The sequence below is a fragment of the Palaemon carinicauda genome, chromosome 5, assembly GCF_036898095.1.
Source record: "Palaemon carinicauda isolate YSFRI2023 chromosome 5, ASM3689809v2, whole genome shotgun sequence".
Classification (NCBI taxonomy): Eukaryota; Metazoa; Arthropoda; class Malacostraca; order Decapoda; family Palaemonidae; genus Palaemon; species Palaemon carinicauda.
In genome coordinates, this window is record NC_090729.1 from 184,175,199 (window position 1) to 184,190,326 (window position 15,128).

The window sequence follows — 15,128 nt, forward strand, 5'->3', positions numbered from 1 at the left end:
AAACAAGCATTTGGAATGTATGTGACCAGAATAACTAAAATGTTGCTATTCTGGGAAAATTACGAAAACTAATGAATCGTATTTGATACATGATTAAAAATACAACACATCGAGTTAAAAAGTTTCCAAAACAATCTAAACATATTTTGAAACTGCTACATTTTTTATTGTGGTTATAACCTTGAATCCAAAATATATATGAGAAGAGAGAGAGAGAGAGAGAGAGAGAGAGAGAGAGAGAGAGAGAGAGAGAGAGAGAGAGACTTCCAATGCTTATAAATATTATTCAAAACCTTAACACAGTGACACCCTTCACTATTCATGACCTTCCTTTCTTCCCCTTACACATGATAAATAGATTACTTAGTCACACAATTTGCAAACCTATTTAATAAATAAAAAGCGAAACCTTTCAGACGAAATACATGAAAATTAATTCTATTACTTGGGCTTTATATGAAATTTTCAGCTCAGCAAAATATGCCATTACAATTGGGAAAGAATAATGGTGGTTATTTTGAAACAAGGCAAAACCATCAATTATTATTTTTTTTTACTTCTCTAGTATATCTAATACCTATACTTTATTGGTAGAATAGGATAAGCTGACCACTCCCCCATAAGCAATCAAGTGAAGAGCACTGACATGGCTTGCCTTCTCCAATGACTACTATCTTAAAGCTACTTATACCTTTAAAGAGAACACAAGTCAAGATTCGACGTTGTGTAAAAGAAAATGCAATGACAGTTCCTAACATGATGAATTTCTAAAATCAGATGAAATATTATACATAGACAAAGATGAAATGATACTCAGAGGTAAAATAATTAGTTGTAGGTTATATTCACAATTTACTTTTATATGTAGATTGAATTTGAATCAATAGCTAAAAATATGATTAATGTGAATTTTACTCCGTCAAACATTTAGATAACTTGTTTACAGTACTTTACACAATTCTAAAATTTATACTATCTAGATGTTAAGAGGTCCAGAAGAAATTGGGATTGGATTTAACAGGTAGTTAACCGCGAATAGAATACATGCAAGTAGACCGAATAAAAGTTAATATCTTTTAATAATTAAATTGATGGATTCTAGAATTAAAGACATTTATAAAATTGAAATAATTTTGTAACATCATTACTGCAAACATTTATATTGATTATTTAATGTAACTTTAATTGGTTTTTTATCTTCAGTTAATGCTATTGACCCTATGACATAAATGGAGTGACTATTGTAACGCAGCCTCCCAATTTGGTCAATTGAGCATTTAAATGTAATTCATGATATTTAAAGATGTAATGATATTTCTCCCTTCAGGTAAGAGTATTCGGTGCTTCTCTAGAAATAAGAATTTAATCAATCTTATTTTTTCCTTCCCAGAAACTTTTTGGAATGTACTTCTGTAGTAAATCCCAGATTATTCTCTGCTGATCTTCATCCTGATGTCTTGGGAATGTCTCATAACACTCAGTGCCTACTTGCTGTTTCATTTCCTGTTTTGAGCAGGATGCTGTAATTTCCTTCTCTTTTGATGATTCAAGTCTGAAAAATAAATAAAAGATGTTAATTATACATATACAGTATATTAGTCTTATTCAAATATCTTACTGTGCACGCAAGTATCAAGACTATATTTTGAGTAAAATATCCTGCTTAGCTATAAATGTAAAATATTCTAGTGTATCAAATATAACTGTGGAAAAGATGACAAAGAAGACATGTCAATTACATTAAGATAGCAAATATTGAAACCAGAAGTATATCCTGTAAAGTGGAAAGTATTACCTCGTAAATCTTAACAAGGAAATATTTCGCTAAAATAATCGAATTTCATTCCACTAGTGATCCACTATAGCAGGAGCTCCACTAATCCTTCAATTAATCCCTGAGATTTCGTTAAAGGTACTCAATAAATCCTAATTCCCTGAATAAAACATTCTACCTTAAATCACAAAGGATACCTGGTCAAATGTTAACGCAATACTTCCTTTCCTCAATGGGCTACTTTTCCCTGTTGGAGACATATGGCTTATAGCATCTTGCTTTTCCAAATAGGTTTGTAGCTTAGCTGGTAATAATAATAACAGGGCTTATAGCATCCTCCTTTTCCAACTAGGGTTGTAGCTTAGCAGGTAATGATAATAATAGGGCTTATGGCATCTTGCTTTTACAAATGGGGTTGTAGTTTAGCTGGTTATAATAATAATAGGGCTTATAGCATCAGCTTTTCTAACTAGGGTTGTAACTTAGCTTATAATAATAATAAGGCTTATAGCATCCTGCTTTTCCAACTATGGTTGTAGCTTAGCTGGTAATAATAATAATAGGGCTTATAGCATCCTGCTTTTCCGACTAGGGTTGTAGCTTAGCTGGTAATAACAATAATAGGGCTTATAGCATCCTGCTTTTCCAACTAGGGTTGTAGCTTAGCTGGTAATAATAATAATAGGGCTTATAGCATCCTGCTTTTCCAACTAGGGTTGTAGCTTATCTGGTAATAATAATAATAGGGCTTATAGCATCCTGCTTTTCCATCTAGGGTTGTAGCTTAGCTGGTAATGATAATAATAGGACTTATAGCATCCTGCTTTTCCAAGTAGGGTTATAGCTTAGCTGGTAATAATAATAGGGCTTATAGCATCTGCTTTTCTAACTAGGGTTGTAGCTTAGCTGGTAATAATAATAATAGGGCCTATAGCATCCTACTTTTCCATCTAGGGTTGCAGCTCAGCTGGTAATGATAATAATAGGGCTTATAGCATCCTGCTTTTCCAACTAGGGTTATAATTTAGCTGGTAATAATAATAATAGGGCTTATAGCATCCTGCTTTTCCAACTGGGGTTGTAGTTTTGCTGGTAATAATAATAGGGCTTATAGCATCTACTTTTCTAACTAGGGTTGTAGCTTAGCTTATAATAATAGGGCTTGTAGCATCCTGCTTTTCCAACTAGGGTTGTAGCTTAGCTGGTAATAACAATAATAGGGCTTATAGCATCCTGCTTTTCCTACTAGGGTTGTAGCTTAGCTGGTAATAACTATAATAGGGTTTATAGCATCCTGCTTTTCCTACTAGGGTTGTAGCTTGGTTGGTAATAACAATAATAGGGCTTACAGCATCCTGCTTTTCCAACTAGGGTTGTAGCTTAGCTGGTAATAATAATAATAGGGCTTATAGCATCCTGCTTCTCCATCTAGGGTTGTAGTTCAGCTGGTAATGATAATAATAGGGGTTATAGCATCCTGCTTTTCCAACTAGGGTTATAGCTTAGTTGGTAATAATAATAATAATACGGCTTATAGCATCCTGCTTTTCCTACTAGGGTTGTAGCTTAGCTGGTAATAACAATAATAGGGCTTATAGCATCCTGCTTTTCCAACTAGGGTTGTAGCTTACCTGGTAAAAATAATAGGGCTTATAGCATCCGTTTTTCCAACTAGTGTTATAGCTTAGCTGGTAATGATAACTCAAATATTTATAAACACTACCCGTATGTATAAATTCTGAGCAAAAATATGATTTATTGATACAGTAAGTTTCATGTATGACATATTGCTTAGTATACAAGAGTAGAGTGCTATGCAATGAATAATTCCTGTTTTTTAATTCATATTTTTCATTCTCCTGAAAACACAAACAATTCACCTGCAAGTTCCTAAATTTATTATTATTATTATCATTATTATTATTATTTACTAAGCAACAACCCTAGTTGGAAAATCAGGATGCTATAAGCCAAGGGGCTCCAATAGGGAAAATAGCCCAGAGAGGAAAGGAAACAAGAAAAAATAAAACATTTCAAGAACAGTAACAACATTAAAATAAATATCAAGTAAATGTATAATTCTTGTAACTGAAATGACATAAATCATCCATGAATCAGATCCAGTAATCATATCATATTAATTAATCTATCTAAATGGATTCTCTGGTTAACCTTCAATCAATGAACCAACTTAATTTACGCATCTCTCTCTCTCTCTCTCTCTCTCTCTCTCTCTCTCTCTCTCTCTCTCTCTCTCTCAATTAGTTCACTGACTAGCTTATTCAACATTGTTTTTGTAGGCATATACTTCATCCACGGCTAATCTATCCAATACTATGAAACTAACAACCTGGTCTTACCAGCATCACGTCTTTAACATTACTAGACGTTAAAATATAGGTCTTTTGCCAATGATTAACCAATGTTATCTTAAATCAATGAAAAAAATCTATCCAACCTTATCCATTAAACCTGCTTTTATCCACCATTGGGTGCCCTAACCTACCTTTTTGCCTTGACCGGTTTATTATTATCTAATCAAATTAGTAATCTCATTTTACATCAACTAAGAAATTAATTATAGTTTTGATTCTCTTAGTGTTTACATCACCGAATTTTAAGCAAGAGTCAGCTGGACTCTCACAATTGAAAGCTCCTTTGTATGAATATAAGTCTCAGGGTATATACTGTATCAAATAATATAATGAAAAGCAATAGCTTAGGTTAAGCCAGCTATCCCACATCCCTAAGAATCAATGAGAATATCATCATAGGATCAGGACTTGAGTCTTGTATTTTATTCCTATTAGTGAATGGCAGTTTATCTCTCAGATTTCCGATTTGATATTAGTAATACAGTATAAAGAATTTAATAAGGTATGCAATGCTGCCTGGGTATGCAGACAAGCTAAATTAATATTGAATTACATAAAACAGCTAAATAAACAGCAATTATTTCAGTTGAGATATAAATCAAACCATTAATTTTAAAGTTAGAATATCAGGTGGAAAATGCGTCGTCTAAGAAAAAACTTTATGCAATAAACTAGATGATTTTTCCTATTTAAAATTGAAATTAATTGATAGAAAGTCGGGGAGACTGCAACTTAAAAACAGTTTTCTCTTCAAAATTTGAATTCCTCTCTCACTGATATCTGAATTCTATCCCTAAATTTGTAGTCAAACTAGTGACCATCTCAAATCAAACCACAATGAGTTAAATCTCTAGCCAAGCCCTTGACTAGTCAAGTTAAATCCCTGACTAAAATCACAATTTAATCTAAAGTAAAAAATCTGTCACTCCACTGACGACGAAAATGTCAGGTTAGAAATATGGCTAAAATCTCAAGTCAGTGCACAGAGTGGAATCTCAAATTAATTCACAACCAGAAATTTCAAATTAATACACTGACTAAAAAATCAAATTATTCCAATGACCTAAATCTCAAGTCAATTGAATAAATTAAATCTTAAGCCAATCGACTGACAAAAATCTCAAGCATATTTACCTATCAAAAATATCTCCTAAGTCAAGAATACAAATCTTAAAAGTAATATATATTCTTCCTAACTGCAATAATATCTTTCTTCAATTTAACAAACCCTCATCCAGTATTAGGAGTATGATTTCACAGAGCCCAAGCATGGGGGTAAAAATGTTTAAGCTCTTCAGTCTAAAAGTCATGACGCAAGGCTGAGAAATAGCCTTTCACCACCGAGACAGAAGCTTCTCCTAGCAAAGGTAGACGAGAAAATCCGCAATAAACTATGGAGAGGCTATGACCAGAGAGTTGCCCTTTCTACAGGCAAGAGAAAAGAGTCCAGCCGAGTCATCTCTCTAGGAACCTACCCAAAGAACTAGAAGATCAGGGTATCAATAAGAGTAGCGCGCCCCACTGTCAGTATCATCTGCCATACTTGACATACCAGGATCATACACAGGTTGATCCAAGCCTTGAGGAAACAATCACAGGAGGCTCTAAAATTAAGATCCTTCCTCCTATGTGAAGGCAAGAATGAGGAGCATTGGTGAAACAACTCTCTCCCACCTGACCAACAGTGCGGGTACTTGGTCCCTGGTGAGACTGTTCAACTGCAACCGATCAAAGGCAGTAGCAGTCATACTAGTATCCCGATCTGCTCGACCAAATCCAATGATAACAGTTACTAGTAGAGTTCAGAAACTCCCTCCTAGAGGGAAAGTGGGTTCCTTCAACCCAGGGTGTACCTCCCATGACACACCAGGAACAATGAAGATTGCTCCATAAGGTCACCCTCATCTGGCCTACAGTACTATTGCCTGTATTTTTCCCCCTGAAACCTGGGCAACAGCTGTAACTGTTGTACCAAGCCCATCTTCTCTTTAACACCCAGAAGTACCAGCATTTCGGTAAGTTCCCTCCCTAGAAATGAAGAGCTCTCGCAAGAAGTTACAAAAATCTTCTTGCGAAATACCTCCTATGTGCTATATAGATTACTTCCTCCTCTTTGGAGAAGTGTTCAAAGAGAATAGGAGGAAGAAGGCAGGATTGGTAAGGGAGGAAAAATGGATTAACCTAGTGTTTGTCTTCCCCTGCCAGCCTTTCTTTCCTGTTACTATGTGATTCAGTGGTTCCTGAATGATAAGAAAGAAGTACACAACAACCATAAATTTTCTGATATGACAACTAAAGATTATCTCAGTTTACAAGCATTCCCAGGTATTCCGCCTTCTACTGGTGCAGGAAATAAATTTAATGTGAATTCTATCTGAAAAAGTACCAGCTCAGTTAAGAGGGAAAAGGATTTGTCTTCCAACCCCAGGGGGACTTCTTGAAAACCAACAGGAGAGGACTGGAGAAGTGGTCATTCATAGACTTCCAACATGAGAATGAAAGATCGTTCCACCTGCAAACATGTGCATAGGAAATCTGGAAGGTGGGATGGAATGAATTTGGATAGAAGAAAGGGTAGGGGAGGGGGAGCTAAACCAAAAAGTACATCCTATGACGTTGCAAATGAAAAAACCTTTTGACAAATGGAAACATGGCTACACTAGTGCTACTCATAAGCTTCTCACTTCAAATACCCTTCTTTGGTAAGCCTGAAATGGGGAACAGACATTTGGAGCAAAGCTGACATGTTCTGGAGGAAGAAACAGCTAGTGGTCTTTTGCTGTGTTTTGTTAGCTAGATGACAAGGTTGCTCTCAAAGTGCCAGTGACTTGAGAAATACTGTGGAGGAGGAAGGAGTCCCAACACAGGCCTCCATTTACACTAAAAGAAAAAAGCATTGATCTACACAGTAGCACTACCGTTGAAATAACAATAATATGAATGTATCCAAAAATATACCTGTCTGCCTCACTCAATACACTGCCAATCAAGTTAGACCCTAACAGACTTGAAAATGCACTATGCAAACCTGTCTACAAGATTGGTTATCCAGTGAAAAATTAAAGAATTTCTTTCACACAAGCATGTGGAATTTTATCTGGACGTCCATAGTTGAAGCCCATCGTTAAAGTTTAATACCTTGATCTGACAACACATTGATCAACTGGACTTGGCTACAGTTGATGTACATTGTTTTTTTGATACACTAGAGCTTTTGGCAAAATCCTGCAAACATGTGCATAGGAAATCTGGAAGGTGGGATGGAATGAATTTGGATAGAAGAAAGGGTAGGGGAGGGGGAGCTAAACCAAAAAGTACATCCTATGACGTTGCAAATGAAAAAACCTTTTGACAAATGGAAACATGGCTACACCAGTGCTACTCATAAGCTTCTCACTTCAAATACCCTTCTTTGGTAAGCCTGAAATGGGGAACAGACATTTGGAGCAAAGCTGACATGTTCTGGAGGAAGAAACAGCTAGTGGTCTTTTGCTGTGTTTTGTTAGCTAGATGACAAGGTTGCTCTCAAAGTGCCAGTGACTTGAGAAATACTGTGGAGGAGGAAGGAGTCCCAACACAGGCCTCCATTTACACTCAAAGAAAAAATCATTGATCTACACAGTAGCACTACCGTTGAAATAACAATAATATGAATGTATCCAAAAATATACCTGTCTGCCTCACTCAATACACTGCCAATCAAGTTAGACCCTGACAGACTTGAAAATGCACTATGCAAACCTGTCTACAAGATTGGTTATCCAGTGAAAAATTAAAGAATTTCTTTCACACAAGCATGTGGAATTTTATCTGGACGTCCATAGTTGAAGCCCATCGTTAAAGTTCAATACCTTGATCTGACAACACATTGATCGACTGGACTTGGCTACAGTTGATGTGCATTGTTTTTTTGATAGACTAGAGCTTTTGGCAAAATCCTTTAGGAGGCAAGACCAATACAGAATGGCTAAACAGAAAAGAATACTGTATTAGCATTCACTCTATCGAAATTCTCGCTAAAAACTCCAACCCTAGGCCCTGTGGAAGGTTCCAGAACTAGTGGAATTCTGAAATGCCCTATTTCAGCCACAGCACTCAGAGATTGCGGGCAAGGTGGTTTCCTGTTCTAGTCCTTGTACTTATAAAATTCACAGGACTCTTACAAACCTCCGGTGATGCTGGGATTCTCTTACTCTGTAGAAATGCAACCTTGGCCAGGTCATACAGGTTATGAGACCCCAATGTCTCTTAATTCCACATTTGATAATGTTTGACAGCCCATATTAATTGCCTTTGTCTTGTACGAGCAGAGGCTGGGACGATTCCCTTTCTTCGGCGGCACTCCAGTGACAGGGATGTAAAAAGACAGAAGACAGTTATCCATGGACTGTAAGGTTATGGGAGGTAGGCCTAAGATTGTCCCCCTCCCCTACCAAGGGGGTCTTGGTTGTTTCAGTCATAAATCATTTAGGCTGTAACATATGCACCATATCCATGTACCCTTATCCAGAACAGAGGAGCAATGAAGTAAAGTGCCACAGATGAGCAAAGACCTTTTGAGGAACAGAACAGAAATCAAAGCACTATCAAAAGAAACATTTTAAGACAATATAGGGTTGCTTTTTTCAATTTATGGGATCAGTATATCAATGCAGAAATAAAATCATCTCAAATTAAATTTGCCATTGAATTTTAAGTAATTTTGAAATTTTCTTTTAAATAGTTAGTTCAACTATAACTTCTTATTTCTGAATATATGTGAATAGTATAAAACATACTTCTGTGTCCATTTGGACTAAGCATCTTACCGCCTAAAGGTTCCTGGGGCTTAAACTTCATATGATCTAGAGTTGTGATGGCCTAATAAATTCACAACCAAAAATAATATGGGCTTATTGTCCAAAACTCCCCTATGAAGGTGCTGTTGCTTAATCCCAAAAGAAACTGGTAGCCTACTAATTACACTGGGCTCATTGCTCCATTTAACCTTACAATGATACGTTACACATTAGGATAACTAGGAATGAAAATGTCCCTTTTTCATACCTTTCAGAACTTTTCCATTGATCTAAAGTGAGTGTGTACTCAGCAAAAGCAAACTATTATAAGACACCAAAGTAAGATAAAGTTCCAGCAGTGATGGTAAACAAAAATGAGGACCATACTAGCAACACATTTCTTACCCAAGTAGCCAAAGACAAAACTGGCTTGAATCGGTCAGGCAGGTAGGTGGCCCATCCTCACCTACCCATTGTTCCTACAGTAACTACCTTGTCAGACTGAATTACCGTTAACAATGCAAAAATTCTTTTTTTACTATATTTGGTAAAAGAAAATACATCAAGTTAAACTCACCTGTAGAAATATCATGTCTTCCTCATTTACCACAAAATGTTTCTCAATTTTCAGTGTTCAACCATCAAAAAAACTTGGTTTCTCACCAATCTCTTGTAGTAACGTTAATCACAGAAGGGATCTTGTATCTGAAAACAAGAGAGAAGTTCATTAGTTAGGCAAATCTTTTGAAACAGTATAGATAAATACATTCAAGTAAAATGACAAATTCGTAGGTAATTTGTATTTTTCCTAACTATACAAACCTTAGGGTAATCACTTTTGGTATAGCTGAAATGACAAGCCATTAGAATTTCAATGAGGGGGGGGGGGGTAGCAAGCTAATGTTTGTCTTCCCCAGCCAGCCTTTCTTTCCTGTTACTATGTGATTCAGTGGTTCCTGAATGATAAGAAAGAAGTACACTACAACCATAAATTTTCTGATATGACAACTAAAGAATATCTCTGTTTACAAGCATTCACAGGTATTCCGCCTTCTACTGGTGCAGGAAATAAATTTAATGTGAATTCTATCTGAAAAAGTACCAGCTCAGTTAAGAGGGAAAAGGATTTGTCTTCCAACCCCAGGGGGACTTCTTGAAAACCAACAGGAGAGGACTGGAGAAGTGGTCATTCATAGACTTCCAACATGAGAATGAAAGATCGTTCCACCTGCAAACATGTGCATACGAAATCTGGAAGGTAGGAGTGGAATGAATTTGGATAGAAGAAAGGGTAGGGGAGGGAGAGCTAAACCAGAGTACATCCTATGACGTTGCTAGTGAAAAAAACCCTTTGACAAATGATAACATGGACTGTCTACACCAGTGCTACTCATAAGCTTCTCACTCCAAATACCCTTCTTTGGTAAGCCTGAAGTGGAGAACAGATATTTGGAGCAAAGCTGACCTGTTCTGGAGGAAGAAACAACTAGTGGTATTTTGCTGTATTTTGTCTGCTAGACGACAAAGTTTTCTCTATTAGTGCCAGCGACTTGAGAAATACTGCGGTGGAGGAAAGCGTCCCAACACAGGCCTCCATTTACACTAAAAGAAAAAAGCATTGATCTACTCGGTACCACTATCGTTGAAATAACAATAATAATATGAATGTATCCAAAAATATACCTGTCTGCCTCACTCAATACACTGCCAATCAAGTTAGACCCTGACAGACTTGAAAATGCACTATGCAAACCTGTCTACAAGATTGGTTATCCAGTGAAAAGTGAAAGAATTTCTTTCACACAAGCATGTGGAATTTTATCTGGACGTCCATAGTTGAAGCCCATCGTTAAAGTTCAATACCTTGATCTGACAACACATTGATCGACTAGACTTGGCTACAGTTCATGTGCATTGTTTTTTTGATACACTAAAGCTTTTGGCAAAATCCTTTGGGAGGCAAGACCAATACAGAATGGCTAAACAGAAAAGAATACTGTACAGTGATACCTCGGTAGTCGAACGACTCTATACTCGAACAATTCGGAGTTCGACCAAAATTTTCGAGAAATTTTTGCTGCGGTGCTCGACCAAAAATTCGGTACTCGACCAGCCGAACACGTGACGACCGCATGGGCTTTGTGATGATCGCGCCATCTCGGCCACTCTCGCTTGTTCGGGAAGCATCAGTTCTCTCGAGAGCGTCACTCAGACAACGCGCGATCAGCATTCGTTGTGATTTAGTGATTTTCAGTGCTTTTAATTGCTTTTTTAGCTTTCATAATGAGTCCCAAGAAAGTAATGAGTGTTAAGGGGAAGGAGAAGAGGAAAACAGTGCGAACAACGATCGAGTTGAAGAAGGAAATTATAGCGAAATATGAGAATGGTGTACGAGTGTCCGATTTAGCGGTAGAATACGGAATGGCGAAGTCGACCATTTCTACGTTTTTAAAGCATAAAGAAATGATTAAGAAGGCGAATGTTGCAACGGGAGTTACGGCGGTAACTAAGCAAAGGCCACAAGTGATTGAGGAGATGGAAAAGTTGCTTTTAATATTTATTAAAGAAAAACAGTTGGCCGGGGAAAGTGTTAGTGAAGCGTTCATTTGTGAAAAAGCGTTGCATATCTATGAAGAATTAGTGAAGAAAAGTCCGAGTACCAGTGAAAGTGATTCATTTACATTTAAAGCGAGCAGGGGTTGGTTTGAAAAGTTTCGTAATAGAACAGGTATTCGTAATAGAACAGGTATTCATCATTTTCGAAGAATACTGCAGAGGAGGAAGAAACAATTAACAATAGACCAGTTTTTCACAAAAGAAAAGAAAGCTGCTACATCAAAGCCTGTTTCTCCTCCAAAGAAGAGACAAAGAAGAGAAGAAACCCCTGAAATAGATCTGCCCACCCTTTCATTGGAGAGAGAAACAACTCCTGAAGGAGAACTACCCCGCCACATCATGGAAGGGGACTCTCCTTCCAAGCAGTAACCTCCCCCTTCCATCCTCTCCACATCCATCCCTGTATGCCATCGAACCGCTGCTCAAAGGTATGTTCACTACAGTACAGAAAATGGTTTAAAATTGTTTTATTTTAGTACAGTAAATGGTTTAAAATTGTTTTATAGGATTTTCTGACCAATTTCATACACATTTAGATAATTATTGTTGTTTAGGTACACGTTTTATTAATATTTTGGGCCTGTTCGAGTGCTTGGGAACGGAATAGAATATATACCATTATTTCTTATGGGGAAAAAAAATTCGGTACTCGAACAAATCGGAGGTCGAACACGGATCTCGAACGGATTATGGTCGAGTACCGAGGTATCACTGTATTAGCATTCACTCTATCGAAATTCTCCCTAAAATTTCTAACTCTAGGCCCTGTGGAAGGTTCCAGAACTAGTGGAATTCTGAAATGCCCTATTTCAGCCACAGCACTCAGGGATTGTGGGCAAGGTGGTTTCCTGTTCTAGTCCTTGTACTTATAAAATTCACAGGACTCTTACAAACAGCGGTGATGCTGGGATTCTCTTACTCTGTAGAAATGCAACCTTGGCCAGGTCGTACAGGTTATGAGACCCCTAAGTCTCTAATTCCACATTAGATAATGTTTGATAGCCCATATTAATTGCCTTTGTCTTCTGCGAGCAGAGGCTGGGATGAATCCCTTTCTTCGGCGACTCCACAGTGACAGGGATGTAAAAAGACAGAAGACAGTTATTCATGGACTGTAAGGTTATGGGAGGTAGGCCTAAGATTGTCCCCTTCCCCTACCTAGGGGGTCTTGGTTGTTTCAGTCATAAATCATTTAGGCTGTAACATATGCACCATATCCATGTACCCTTTTCCAGAACAGAGGAGCAATGAAGTAAAGTGCCACAGATGAGCAAAGATCTTTTGAGGAACAGAACAGAAATCAAAGCACTATCAAAAGAAGCATTTTAAGACAATATAGGGTTGCTTTTTTCAATTTATGGGATCAGTATATCAATGCAGAAATAAAATCATCACAAATTAAATTTGCCATTGAATTTTAAGTATTTTTGAAATTTTCTTTTAAATAGTTAGTTCAACTATAACTTCTTATTTCTGAATATATGTGAATAGTATAAAACATACTTCTGTGTCCATTTGGACTAAGCACCTTACCGCCTAAAGGTTCCTGGGGCTTAAACTTCATATGATCTAGAGTTGTGATGGCCTAACAAATTCACAACCAAAAATAATATGGGTTTATTGTCCAAAACTCCCCCTATGAAGGTGCTGTTGCTTAATCCCAAAAGAAACTAGTCACCTGCCTCTGATATACCAGGGGCACTTATTACACCGGGCTCATTGCTCCATTTAACCTTACAATGATACGTTACACATTAGGATAACTAGGAATGAAAATGTCCCTTTTTCATACCTTTCAGAACTCTTCCATTGATCTAAAGTGAGTGTGTACTCAGCAAAAGCAAACTATTATAAGACACCAAAGTAAGATAAAGTTCCAGCAGTGATAGTAAACAAAAATGAGGACCATACTAGCGACACATTTCTTACCCAAGTAGTCAAAGACAAAACTGGCTTGAATCGGTCAGGCAGGTAGGTGGCCCATCCTCACCTACCCATTGTTCCTACAGTAACTACCTTGTCAGACTGAATTACCGTTAACGATGCAAAAATTCTTTTTTTTACTATATTTGGTAAAAGAAAATACATCAAGTTAAACTCACCTGTAGAAATATCATGTCTTCCTCATTTACCATAAAATGTTTCTATATTTTCAGTGTTCAACCATCAAAAAAACTTGGTTTCTCACCAATCTCTTGTAGTAACATTAATCACAGAAAGGATCTTGTATCTGAAAACAAGAGAGAAGTTCATTAGTTAGGCAAATCTTTTGAAACAGTATAGATAAATACATTCAAGTAAAATGACAAATTCGTAGGTATTTTGTATTTTTCCTAACTATACAAACCTTAGCTATTTAATATGGGTAATTACTATCGGCGTAGCTGAAATGACGAGCCATTAGAATTTTAACGAGGGTTTGTTACCCCACCGCTAGTTTGCGGGGTGGGGGTGGGGGTGGGGGGGTGGGGGGGTGGGTGGGGGGGGGGGGGGTTAGCTCGGTAAACCCTCCCCTAACACACACCTGTGCTGGACTCACTTTGCTTAGAGGTAGGACTTCACGGGGGATAGGGCTGGCGGGCAAGTTTGATTAAATAGCTAAGGTTTGTATAGTTAGGAAAAATACAAATTTGTCATTTGTTCCGTAACTGAAATACAAACCACACTATTCAATATGGGTAACTCACCCCTTAGGAAGGGAGGTAAGTCCTGGCCAGTACTGGCTTTTGGCTTTGCCCGGGGACTCAGTATCTGAGTGTGCCAGCAGTCAACAATAAGGTGTCCCTGCACCTCGCTGGGCAAGGGCTGCGGCCTACGTAAGCTGTGTGTGAAGGTTTGAAGAGTGACTCGTCCTAGGAAGTTGACCTGTAGTCCTTTAGATGGAAATTTTAGGCTAGGACTCTCCCAATACCACCTCGTCAGGGTATGGGGACGTGACAGTATTAGCTTAATTCTAGGAACACAAGGAGACATGGTTTACTTGCAGTGGTTCGAGGTCAGCTGTGCAGAGAACCCAGGATACTGCTTTCCTCAAGAGAGGGGAGGATGAAGAAAAGAATAAGGGCCAGACAAACCTTTTCATTCATGTAGACTAAAACCGGGTAATAATGCCCTCAACCTTCTGCTACTTGTCCATTAAGGAGCCTGAGGTTTAGACTAGCTGTTGTGCAGCCACCACAGGGGCGATAGAGAACGTATCGAGCCTCCTGTGGGTCACGTTTTGCAGGTAGTGGGCTGTGAAGGTCGTCTGACATTTCCAAACCCCTGCTTGTAGAACCTGCGTCACTGAGAAGTTCTTTTTGAAGGCCAGGGACGTAGCTACGCCCGACATCATGTGCTCAAGGGCGACGTGACGGAGGAGGGTCAGGATTCAGGGACAGATGGATTACCTTACGAATCCATGCTGAGATAGTATTCTTGGTAACCCTCCTCTTTGTTCTCCCAGTGCTCACAAACAATGCCTGCACTTGGGGACGAACTGCAGCCGTTCTTTTGAGATATAGCCTCAGACTCCTTACTGGGCACAGTAGGATATCCATGTACCCTTATCCAGAACAGAGGAGCAATGAAGTAAAGTGCCACAGA

General features: G+C 38.0%; 1 long non-coding RNA gene across 1 annotated transcript; it reads right to left on the reverse strand.

The window, feature by feature from the left end:
- Positions 1-944: 944 nt before the first annotated feature.
- Positions 945-13,776, reverse strand: LOC137640711 (uncharacterized). Its single transcript, XR_011044456.1, has 3 exons — positions 13,646-13,776; positions 9,505-9,632; positions 945-1,552 (listed from the first exon to the last, which is right to left on the reverse strand). It is a non-coding gene; the product is annotated as an uncharacterized lncRNA (long non-coding RNA).
- Positions 13,777-15,128: the final 1,352 nt, after the last annotated feature.